The sequence below is a fragment of the Rhopalosiphum padi genome, chromosome 3 (genome assembly GCF_020882245.1).
Source record: "Rhopalosiphum padi isolate XX-2018 chromosome 3, ASM2088224v1, whole genome shotgun sequence".
NCBI classification, from domain to species: domain Eukaryota; kingdom Metazoa; phylum Arthropoda; class Insecta; order Hemiptera; family Aphididae; genus Rhopalosiphum; species Rhopalosiphum padi.
Window position 1 is genome coordinate 676,555 of NC_083599.1, and position 14,412 is coordinate 690,966.

Consider the following 14,412-nt stretch of genomic DNA (forward strand, 5'->3'; position numbering starts at 1 on the left):
TTTATAATTTCATATTAATAATATATTCATAATATTATTTAATGAACGATTATTTAATGTTATATTAATAATATATTCATAATATTATTTAATGAACGATTATTTAATGTTATATTAATATTTTTCTTATAATATAATAATTTTAATGAAAATATAATATTAATAAAATATTATCATTCCGAAAATGCTATCTGGGTTATTTACCATAACTAACGTCTATAAAATTCATTAAAGCTCATACATCTACTATAAAATATGTTTTTGTATGATAATATTGACGAATATTAAAAATTCATATTTTTAAATATTTATAAAACACTCATTTCTCAAGTTAGTGTCATGAAATCCTAACAATTAGATCAAGTTATTGAATTTTAATTACCTTAACTAACGACCAAATAATTTGATTAATCTCATACTTCATAAACAATATAAAACATGCTATCATATGTTAATTTTAACTCATATTAAAAATTTATAGTATTTATTACTTATAAAAAACAGTATTCTTAAGTTATTCTCCAATCATTATACATATTTAACTGAATACATTTTTTTAGATGGCAGTACAGCAGATCACTCAAGGAATGCTGAGACATGTATTTACATTTCTACCATATGTGAAAGTTTCAACTGCCTATGCTTAAAATGGATGCATATATAACGATAATATTCATAGTTTTATGCATTGTACATAGAATGGTTATTGAATATAATTAATAGAAAATTAATAGAAGTGTAACAAAAAGTGAGTGTCATGATAACGAAGCCTTGACCTTTTGATAGAGAAAATCATTCCAATTTACCATTATGAACTATTATTTATACAATTTTATTGATATTTCTTAAATCATTTTTTTATATATTTATGAAATCAAATGTTAAAAATTAAAATTTTTTAAAACAATATAATACAATCATTTATTTAGTTAATGGATTGAAACCTAGACCATTATATAGAGAAAATCATTCAAATTTACCGTTACAAACTATTATTTATACATTTTTACCTTATACTAATATACATAATTAACACTATAAAACATGCAATAAGATGATTATTGTGATAAATGTATACAATTTTTATTTATTAATGATATAAAATAATCAATGCTTAAATTAATGTATTGTAACCTTGACCTTTAGATGGAGAAAATCATTCTAATTTACCATTAAAAACTAATAATTATACAATTTAACCTGATATTCAATAAACTAATATACATTTCTAACTACTTACAATACACTCAATTCTCTAGTTGGTATCATGAAACCCGGAAATATAGATTAAATAAATGGTTCTTATTTACCATAACTAACTTCCATATAATTTATTAAAGCTCATACTTCATAAAAACTATAAAATATGTTTTTATATGATAATATTGACGAATATTAAAAATTCATGTTTCTAAATACTTATAAAACACTCATTTCTCAAGTTAGTGACATGGTAACCCTTACAATTAGATCAAGTTATTGAATTTTAATTACCTTAACTAACTTCCATATAATTAATTTAAGCTCATACTTCATAAACACTATAAAACATGCTTTCATATGTTAAATTTAACTCATATTAAAAATTTTTATTATTAATTATTTATAAAACACTCATTTCTCAGGTTTGTTTCATGAAACCCTAACAATTAGATCATGTTATTGAATTTTAATTACCTTAACTAACGACCAAATAATTCATTTAAACTCATACTTCATATACACTATAAAACATGCTTTCAAATGTTAATTTTAACTCGTATTAATAATTCATATTTCTAACTAATTACAATACACTCAATTCTCAAGTAAGTGTCATGAATCCCAGAACAATAGATTAAATAAATGGTTCTTATTTACCATCACTAACATCTGTAAATTCATTTAAGCTCATGCTTCATAAACACTATAATACATGCTTTCATATGTTAATTTTAAATTATTAAAAATTCATATTTATAAATACTTATAAAACACTAATTTCGCAAGTTAGTGACATGGTAACCCTAACAATTTGTTCTAGTTATTGAATTTTAATTACCTTAACTAACGTCCATATAATTCATTTAAGCTCATACCTCATAAACAATATAATACATGCTTTCATATGTTAATTTTAACACATTTAAAAAATTCATACTTTAAAACGCTTATAAAACACTGTACTCTTAAGTTATTCTCCAACCATTATACATATTTAACTGACTATATTTTTTTAGATGGCAGTACAGCAGATCACTCAAGGAATACTGAGACTTGTATTTACATTTCTATCACATGTGAAAGTTTCAACTGCCTATGCTTAAAATGGATGCATAGATAACGATAATATTCATGGTTTTATGCATTGTACATTGAATGGTTATTCAATATAATTAATAGAAAATTAATAGTAGTGTAACAAAAAGTGAGTGTCATGATACCCTTACAATTAGATCAAGTTATTGAATTTTAATTACCTTAACTAACTTCCATATAATTAATTTAAGCTCATACTTCATAAAAACTATAAAATATGTTTTTATATGATAATATTGACGAATATGAAAAATTTATATTTATAAATACTTATAAAACACTCATTTCTCAAGTTAGTGACATGGTAACCCTAACAATTAGATTAAGTAACTGATTTTTAATTACTTAAAACTAACGTCCATAAAATTCATTAAAGCTCATATTTCATAAACAGTATAATACATGCTTTCATATGTTAATTTTAAATCATTAAAAATTCATATTTATAAATGCTTATTAAAACCTCATTTTTCAAGTTAGCGTAATGAAACCCTAACAATTTGATCAAGTTATTGAATTTTAATTACCTTAACTAACGTCCATATAATTCATTTAAGCTCATACTTCATAAACACTATAATACATGCTTTCATATGTTAATTTTAAATCATTAAAAATTCATATTTATAAATGCTTATTAAAACCTCATTTTTCAAGTTAGCGTAATGAAACCCTAACAATTTGATCAAGTTATTGAATTTAAATTACCTTAACTAACACCAAATAATTTGTTTAATCTCATACTTCATAAACAATATAAAACATGCTATCATATGTTAATTTTAACTCATATTAAAAATTTATAGTATTTATTTCTTATAAAAAACAGTATTCTTAAGTTATTCTCCAACCATTATATATTTCATAATTAACTTCCATAGAATTCATTTAAGCTCATACTCAAAAAAACACTATAAAACATGCTTTCAAATGTTAATTTTAACTCGTATTAATAATTCATATTTCTAACTACTTTAATACACTCATTTCTCAAGTTAGTGACATGGTAACACTAACAATTAGATTAAGTAACTGATTTTTAATTACTTAAAACTAACGTCCATAAAATTCATTAAAGCTCATATTTCATAAACAGTATAATACATGCTTTCATATGTTAATTTTAAATCATTAAAAATTCATATTTATAAATACTTATTAAACACTCATTTTTAAGTGTAATAAAACCCTAACAATTTGATCAAGTTATTGAAGTTTAATTACCGTAATTAACGACCATATAATTCATTTAAGCTCATGCTTCATTTACACTATAATACATGCTTTCATATGTTAATTTTAAATCATTATAAATTCATATTTCTTAATACTTATTAAACACTCATTTCTCAAGTTAGTGACATGGTATCCCTAACAATTAGAATAAGTAACTGATTTTTAATTACTTTAACTAACGTCCATAAAATTCATTAAAGCTCATACTTCATACGCAGTACAATACATGCTTTCATATGTTAATTTTAACTTATATTTAAAATATTTATTATTAATTACTTATAAAAAACAGTATTCTTAAGTTATTCTCCAAGCATTTTATATTTCATAATTAACTTCCTATAATTCATTTAAGCTCATGCTTCATATACATTATAATAAATGCTTTCATATGTTAATTTTAAATCATTAAAACTTCATATTTCTAAATACTTATTAAACACTAATTTCTCAAGTTAGTGACATGGTAACCCTAACAATTAGAATAAGTAACTGATTTTTAATTACTTTAACTTACGTCCATAAAATTCATTAAAGCTCATACTTCATAAGCAGTATAATACATGCTTTCATATGTTAATTTTAACTTATATTTAAAATTTTTATTATTAATTACTTATAAAAAACAGTATTCTTAAGTTATTCTCCAATCATTTTATATTTCATAATTAACTTCCTATAATTCATTTAAGCTCATACTTTATATACACTTATAAACATGGTTTCATATGTTAAATTTAAATCATTAAAAATTCATATTTATAAATACTTATTAAACACTCATTTTTCAAGTAAGTGTAATGAAACCTTAACAATTTGATCAAGTTATTGAATTTTAATTACCTTAACTAACGTCCATATAATTCATTTAAGCTCATACTTCATTTACACTATAATACATGCTTTCATATGTTAATTTTAAATCATTAAAAATTCATATTTCTTAATACTTATTAAACACTCATTTCTCAAGTTAGTGACATGGTATCCCTAACAATTAGAATAAGTAACTGATTTTTAATTACTTTAACTAACGTCCATAAAATTCATTAAAGCTCATACTTCATACGCAGTACAATACATGCTTTCATATGTTAATTTTAACTTATATTTAAAATATTTATTATTAATTACTTATAAAAAACAGTATTCTTAAGTTATTCTCCAAGCATTTTATATTTCATAATTAACTTCCTATAGTTCATTTAAGCTCATGCTTCATATTCACTATAATAAATGCTTTCATATGTTAATTTTAAATCATTAAAACTTCATATTTCTAAATACTTATTAAACACTCATTTCTCAAGTTAGTGACATGGTAACCCTAACAATTAGAATAAGTAACTGATTTTTAATTACTTTAACTTACGTCCATAAAATTCATTAAAGCTCATACTTCATAAGCAGTATAATACATGCTTTCATATGTTAATTTTAACTTATATTTAAAATTTTTATTATTAATTACTTATAAAAAACAGTATTCTTAAGTTATTCTCCAATCATTTTATATTTCATAATTAACTTCCTATAATTCATTTAAGCTCATACTTTATATACACTTATAAACATGCTTTCATATGTTAATTTTAAATCATTAAAAATTCATTATTATAAATACTTATTAAACACTCATTTTTTAAGTTAGTGTAATGAAACCCTTACAATTAGATCAAGTTATTGAATTTTAATTACCATAACTAACGTCCATATAATTCATTTAAACTCATACTTCATAAACGCTATACAACATGCTTTCAAATGTTAATTTTAACTTATATTTGAAATTTTTATTATTAATTATTTATAAAACACTCATTTTTCAGGTTAGTTTCATGAAACCCTAACAATTAGATTAAGTAACTGCTTTTTAATTACCATAACTAACATCCGTAAATTCATTTAAGCTCATGCTTCATAAACACTATAATACCTGCTTTCATATGTTAATTTTAAATCATTAAAAATTCATATTTATAAATACATATTAAACACTCATTTTTTAAGTTATTGTAATGAAACCCTAACAATTTGATCAAGTTATTGAATTTTAATTACCATAACTAACGTCCATATAATTCATTTAAACTCATACTTCATAAAAACTATAAAACATGCTTTCAAATGGTAATTTTTTACTTATATTTAAAATTGTTATTATTAATTACTTATAAAAAACAGTATTCTTAAGTTATTCTCCAATCATTTTATATTTCATAATTAACTTACATATAATTCATTTAAGCTCATACTTCATAAACACTATAAATCATGCTTTCAAATGTTAATTTTTACTTATATTTAAAATTGTTATTATTAATTACTTATAAAAAACAGTATTCTTAAGTTATTCTCCAATCATTTTATATTTCATAATTAACTTACATATAATTCATTTAAGCTCATACTTCATAAACACTATAAATCATGCTTTCAAATGTTAATTTTAACTCGTATTAATAATTCATATTTCTAACTACTTACAATACACTCAATTCTCAAGTAAGTGTCATGAAACCCAGAACAATAGATTGAATAAATGGTTCTTATTTACCATAACTAACTTCTTTAAAATTCATTAAAGCTCATACTTCATAAAAACTATAAAATATGTTTTTATATGAGAATATTGACGAATATGAAAAATTCATATTTATAAATACTTATTAAACACTCATTTTTTAAGTTAGTGAAATGAAACTCTAACTATTTGATCAAGTTATTGAATTTTAATTACCTTAACTAACGTCCATATAATTCATTTAAGCTCATACTTCATAAACACTATAAAACATGCTTTCAAATGTTAATTTTAACTCGTATTAATAATTCATATTTCTAACTATTTACAATACACTCAATTCTCAAGTAAGTGTCATGAAACCCAGTACAATAGATTGAATAAATGGTTCTTATTTACCATAACTAACGTCTTTAAAATTCATTAAAGCTCATACTTCATAAACACTATAAAACATGCTTTCAAATGTTAATTTTTACTTATATTTAAAATTGTTATTATTAATTACTTATAAAAAACAGTATTCTTAAGTTATTCTCCAAGCATTTTATATTTCATAATTAACTTCCTATAATTCATTTAAGCTCATGCTTCATATACATTATAATAAATGCTTTCATATGTTAATTTTAAATCATTAAAACTTCATATTTCTAAATACTTATTAAACACTAATTTCTCAAGTTAGTGACATGGTAACCCTAACAATTAGAATAAGTAACTGATTTTTAATTACTTTAACTTACGTCCATAAAATTCATTAAAGCTCATACTTCATAAGCAGTATAATACATGCTTTCATATGTTAATTTTAACTTATATTTGAAATTTTTATTATTAATTATTTATAAAACACTCATTTTTCAGGTTAGTTTCATGAAACCCTAACAATTAGATTAAGTAACTGCTTTTTAATTACCATAACTAACATCCGTAAATTCATTTAAGCTCATGCTTCATAAACACTATAATACCTGCTTTCATATGTTAATTTTAAATCATTAAAAATTCATATTTATAAATACATATTAAACACTCATTTTTTAAGTTATTGTAATGAAACCCTAACAATTTGATCAAGTTATTGAATTTTAATTACCATAACTAACGTCCATATAATTCATTTAAACTCATACTTCATAAAAACTATAAAACATGCTTTCAAATGGTAATTTTTTACTTATATTTAAAATTGTTATTATTAATTACTTATAAAAAACAGTATTCTTAAGTTATTCTCCAATCATTTTATATTTCATAATTAACTTACATATAATTCATTTAAGCTCATACTTCATAAACACTATAAATCATGCTTTCAAATGTTAATTTTTACTTATATTTAAAATTGTTATTATTAATTACTTATAAAAAACAGTATTCTTAAGTTATTCTCCAATCATTTTATATTTCATAATTAACTTACATATAATTCATTTAAGCTCATACTTCATAAACACTATAAATCATGCTTTCAAATGTTAATTTTAACTCGTATTAATAATTCATATTTCTAACTACTTACAATACACTCAATTCTCAAGTAAGTGTCATGAAACCCAGAACAATAGATTGAATAAATGGTTCTTATTTACCATAACTAACTTCTTTAAAATTCATTAAAGCTCATACTTCATAAAAACTATAAAATATGTTTTTATATGAGAATATTGACGAATATGAAAAATTCATATTTATAAATACTTATTAAACACTCATTTTTTAAGTTAGTGAAATGAAACTCTAACTATTTGATCAAGTTATTGAATTTTAATTACCTTAACTAACGTCCATATAATTCATTTAAGCTCATACTTCATAAACACTATAAAACATGCTTTCAAATGTTAATTTTAACTCGTATTAATAATTCATATTTCTAACTATTTACAATACACTCAATTCTCAAGTAAGTGTCATGAAACCCAGTACAATAGATTGAATAAATGGTTCTTATTTACCATAACTAACGTCTTTAAAATTCATTAAAGCTCATACTTCATAAACACTATAAAACATGCTTTCAAATGTTAATTTTTACTTATATTTAAAATTGTTATTATTAATTACTTATAAAAAACAGTATTCTTAAGTTATTCTCCAAGCATTTTATATTTCATAATTAACTTCCTATAATTCATTTAAGCTCATGCTTCATATACATTATAATAAATGCTTTCATATGTTAATTTTAAATCATTAAAACTTCATATTTCTAAATACTTATTAAACACTAATTTCTCAAGTTAGTGACATGGTAACCCTAACAATTAGAATAAGTAACTGATTTTTAATTACTTTAACTTACGTCCATAAAATTCATTAAAGCTCATACTTCATAAGCAGTATAATACATGCTTTCATATGTTAATTTTAACTTATATTTAAAATTTTTATTATTAATTACTTATAAAAAACAGTATTCTTAAGTTATTCTCCAATCATTTTATATTTCATAATTAACTTCCTATAATTCATTTAAGCTCATACTTTATATACACTTATAAACATGGTTTCATATGTTAAATTTAAATCATTAAAAATTCATATTTATAAATACTTATTAAACACTCATTTTTCAAGTAAGTGTAATGAAACCTTAACAATTTGATCAAGTTATTGAATTTTAATTACCTTAACTAACGTCCATATAATTCATTTAAGCTCATACTTCATTTACACTATAATACATGCTTTCATATGTTAATTTTAAATCATTAAAAATTCATATTTCTTAATACTTATTAAACACTCATTTCTCAAGTTAGTGACATGGTATCCCTAACAATTAGAATAAGTAACTGATTTTTAATTACTTTAACTAACGTCCATAAAATTCATTAAAGCTCATACTTCATACGCAGTACAATACATGCTTTCATATGTTAATTTTAACTTATATTTAAAATATTTATTATTAATTACTTATAAAAAACAGTATTCTTAAGTTATTCTCCAAGCATTTTATATTTCATAATTAACTTCCTATAGTTCATTTAAGCTCATGCTTCATATTCACTATAATAAATGCTTTCATATGTTAATTTTAAATCATTAAAACTTCATATTTCTAAATACTTATTAAACACTCATTTCTCAAGTTAGTGACATGGTAACCCTAACAATTAGAATAAGTAACTGATTTTTAATTACTTTAACTTACGTCCATAAAATTCATTAAAGCTCATACTTCATAAGCAGTATAATACATGCTTTCATATGTTAATTTTAACTTATATTTAAAATTTTTATTATTAATTACTCATAAAAAACAGTATTCTTAAGTTATTCTCCAATCATTTTATATTTCATAATTAACTTCCTATAATTCATTTAAGCTCATACTTTATATACACTTATAAACATGGTTTCATATGTTAAATTTAATTCATTAAAAATTCATATTTATAAATACTTATTAAACACTCATTTTTCAAGTAAGTGTAATGAAACCTTAACAATTTGATCAAGTTATTGAATTTTAATTACCTTAACTAACGTCCATATAATTTATTTAAGCTCATACTTCATAAACACTATAAAACATGCTTTCAAATGTTAATTTTTACTTATATTTAAAATTGTTATTATTAATTACTTATAAAACACTCATTTCTCAGGTTAGTTTCATGAAACTCTAACAATTAGATTAAATTATAAAATTTTAATTACCTTAATTAACTTCTATATAATTCATTTAAGCTCATACTTTATATACACTTATAAACATGCTTTCATATGTTAATTTTAAATCATTAAAAATTCATTATTATAAATACTTATTAAACACTCATTTTTTAAGTTAGTGTAATGAAACCCTTACAATTAGATCAAGTTATTGAATTTTAATTACCATAACTAACGTCCATATAATTCATTTAAACTCATACTTCATAAACGCTATACAACATGCTTTCAAATGTTAATTTTAACTTATATTTGAAATTTTTATTATTAATTATTTATAAAACACTCATTTTTCAGGTTAGTTTCATGAAACCCTAACAATTAGATTAAGTAACTGCTTTTTAATTACCATAACTAACATCCGTAAATTCATTTAAGCTCATGCTTCATAAACACTATAATACCTGCTTTCATATGTTAATTTTAAATCATTAAAAATTCATATTTATAAATACATATTAAACACTCATTTTTTAAGTTATTGTAATGAAACCCTAACAATTTGATCAAGTTATTGAATTTTAATTACCATAACTAACGTCCATATAATTCATTTAAACTCATACTTCATAAAAACTATAAAACATGCTTTCAAATGGTAATTTTTTACTTATATTTAAAATTGTTATTATTAATTACTTATAAAAAACAGTATTCTTAAGTTATTCTCCAATCATTTTATATTTCATAATTAACTTACATATAATTCATTTAAGCTCATACTTCATAAACACTATAAATCATGCTTTCAAATGTTAATTTTTACTTATATTTAAAATTGTTATTATTAATTACTTATAAAAAACAGTATTCTTAAGTTATTCTCCAATCATTTTATATTTCATAATTAACTTACATATAATTCATTTAAGCTCATACTTCATAAACACTATAAATCATGCTTTCAAATGTTAATTTTAACTCGTATTAATAATTCATATTTCTAACTACTTACAATACACTCAATTCTCAAGTAAGTGTCATGAAACCCAGAACAATAGATTGAATAAATGGTTCTTATTTACCATAACTAACTTCTTTAAAATTCATTAAAGCTCATACTTCATAAAAACTATAAAATATGTTTTTATATGAGAATATTGACGAATATGAAAAATTCATATTTATAAATACTTATTAAACACTCATTTTTTAAGTTAGTGAAATGAAACTCTAACTATTTGATCAAGTTATTGAATTTTAATTACCTTAACTAACGTCCATATAATTCATTTAAGCTCATACTTCATAAACACTATAAAACATGCTTTCAAATGTTAATTTTAACTCGTATTAATAATTCATATTTCTAACTATTTACAATACACTCAATTCTCAAGTAAGTGTCATGAAACCCAGTACAATAGATTGAATAAATGGTTCTTATTTACCATAACTAACGTCTTTAAAATTCATTAAAGCTCATACTTCATAAACACTATAAAACATGCTTTCAAATGTTAATTTTTACTTATATTTAAAATTGTTATTATTAATTACTTATAAAACACTTATTTCTCAGGTTAGTTTCATGAAACCCTAACAATTAGATTAAGTAACTGCTTTTTAATTACCATAACTAACATCCGTAAATACATTTAAGCTCATACTTCATAAACAATATAATACATGCTTTCATATGTTAATTTTAAATCATTAAAAATTCATATTTCTAAATACTTATTAAACACTCATTTCTCAAGTTAGTGACATGGTAACCCTAACAATTAGATTAAGTTACTGATTTTTAATTACTTTAACTAACGTCCATAAAATTCATTAAAGCTCATACTTCATAAACTGTATAATACATGCTTTCATATGTTAATTTTAAATCATTAAAAATTCATATTTATAATTACATATTAAACACTCATTTTTTAAGTTATTGTAATGAAACCCTAACAATTTGATCAAGTTATTGAATTTTAATTACCTTAACTAACGTCCACATAATTCATTTAAGCTCATACTTCATAAACACTACAAAACATGCTTTCAAATGTTAATTTTTACTTATATTTAAAATTGTTAGTATTAATTACTTATAAAACACTTATTTCTCAGGTTAGTTTCATGAAACCCTAACAATTAGATTAAGTAACTGCTTTTTAATTACCATAACTAACATCCGTAAATACATTTAAGCTCATACTTCATAAACAATATAATACATGCTTTCATATGTTAATTTTAAATCATTAAAAATTCATATTTATAAATACTTATTAAACACTCATTTTTTAAGTTAGTGAAATGAAACTCTAACAATTTGATCAAGTTATTGAATTTTAATTATCTTAACTAACGTCCATATAATTCATTTAAGCTCATACTTCATAAACACTATAAAACATGCTTTCAAATGTTAATTTTAACTCGTATTAATAATTCATATTTCTAACTACTTACAATACACTCAATTCTCAAGTAAGTGTCATGAAACCCAGTACAATAGATTGAATAAATGGTTCTTATTTACCATAACTAACGTCTTTAAAATTCATTAAAGCTCATACTTCATAAACACTATAAAACATGCTTTCAAATGTTAATTTTTACTTATATTTAAAATTGTTATTATTAATTACTTATAAAACACTCATTTCTCAGGTTAGTTTCATGAAACCCTAACAATTAGATTAAGTAACTGCTTTTTAATTACCATAACTAACATCCGTAAATTCATTTAAGCTCATGCTTCATAAACACCATAATACATGCTTTCATATGTTAATTTTAAATCATTAAAAATTCATAATTATAAATACTTAATAACACTCATTTTTTAAGTTAGTGTAATGAAACCCTTACAATTAGATCAAGTTATTGAATTTTAATAACCATAGCTAACGTCCATATAATTCATTTAAACTCATACTTCATAAACACTATAAAACATGCTTTCAAATGTTAATTTTTACTTATATTTATAATTGTTATTATTAATTACTTATAAAACACTCATTTCTCAAGTTAGTAACATGGTAACTCTAACAATTAGATTTAGTAACTGATTTTTAATTACTTTAACTAACGTCCATAAAATTCATTAAAGCTCATACTTCATAAACTGTATAATACATACATTCAAATGTTAATTTTAACTCGTATTAATAATTCATATTTCTAACTACTTACAATACACTCAATTCTCAAGTAAGTGTCATGAATCCCAGAACAATAGATTAAATAAATGGTTCTTATTTACCATAACTAACTTCTTTAAAATTCATTAAAGCTCATACTTCATAAAAACTATAAAATATGTTTTTATATGAGAATATTGACGAATATTACAAATTCATATTTCTAAATACTTATAAAACACTCATTTCTCAAGTTAGTTTCATGGTAACCCTTACGATTAGATTAAGTAACTGATTTTTAATTACCATAACTAACATCTGTCACTTCATTTAAGCTCATGATTTATAAACACTTTTAAACATGCTTTCATATGTTAATTTTAAATCATTAAAAATTCATATTTATAAATACTTATTAAACACTCATTTTTCAAGTTAGTGTAATGAAACCCTAACAATTTGATCAAGTTATTGAATTTTAATTACCTTAACTAACGTCCATACAATTCATTTAAGCTCATACTTCATAAACACTATAAAACATGATTCCAAATGTTAATTTTAACTTATATTTAAAATTTTTATTATTTATTACTTATAAAACACTCATTTCTCAGTTTAGTTTCATGGTAACCCTTACGATTAGATTAAGTAACTGATTTTTAATTACCATAACTAACGTCCATACAATTCATTTAAGCTCATACTTCATAAACAATATAATACATGCTTTCATATGTTAATTTTAACACATTTTAAAAATTCATACTTTAAACCACTTATAAAACACTGTACTCTTAAGTTATTCTCCAACCATTATACATATTTAACTGACTACATTTTTTTAGATGGCAGTACAGCAGATCACTCAAGGAATGCTGAGACATGTATTTACATTTCTACCACATGTGAATGTTTCAACTGCCTATGCTTAAAATGGATGCATAGATAACGATAATATTCATGGTTTTATGCATTGTACATAGAATGGTTATTGAATATAATTAATTGAAAATTAATAGTAGTGTAACAAAAAGTGAGTGTCATGATACCCTTACAATTAGATTAAGTAACTGAATTTTAATTACCTTAACTAACGTCCATATAATTCATTTAAACTCATACTTCATAAACAATATAAAACATGCTATCATATGATAATTTTATTTGTTAATATATTTATACATTTTTACCTGATCCTTCATAATTAATCTAAATCATGCAATTTAATGATTATTTTGATAAATGTCAAATATATATATTTATAAATTATTATAAAATAAACAATTCTAAAGTTAATATATTGAAGCCTTGGCCATTAGATAGAGAAAATCATTCTAATTTACCATTATAAACTATTTTTTATACAATTTTCCTGATATTTCAGAAACCATTATTTTATATTTTAATGTAGTCAAATTTATAAAATTAAAATTGTTTATAATAGTTTAATAGTATTAATTATTAAGTTAATATATTGAGGCTTTGACCATTTGATATATATAATTATTCTAAATTACCATTATAAACTTTTAATTACACTATTTTACCTGATATTTCATAAACACTCTAAATCAT

At 21.6% G+C, this 14,412-nt stretch overlaps 1 long non-coding RNA gene across 1 annotated transcript; it reads left to right on the top strand.

The window, feature by feature from the left end:
• The first annotated feature begins 566 nt into the window (after positions 1–566).
• LOC132927896 (uncharacterized) lies at positions 567–13,995 on the top strand. The gene is made up of 3 exons (XR_009661881.1): positions 567–748; positions 2,220–2,407; positions 13,683–13,995. It is a non-coding gene; the product is annotated as an uncharacterized LOC132927896 (long non-coding RNA).
• The last annotated feature ends 417 nt before the right edge of the window (positions 13,996–14,412 follow it).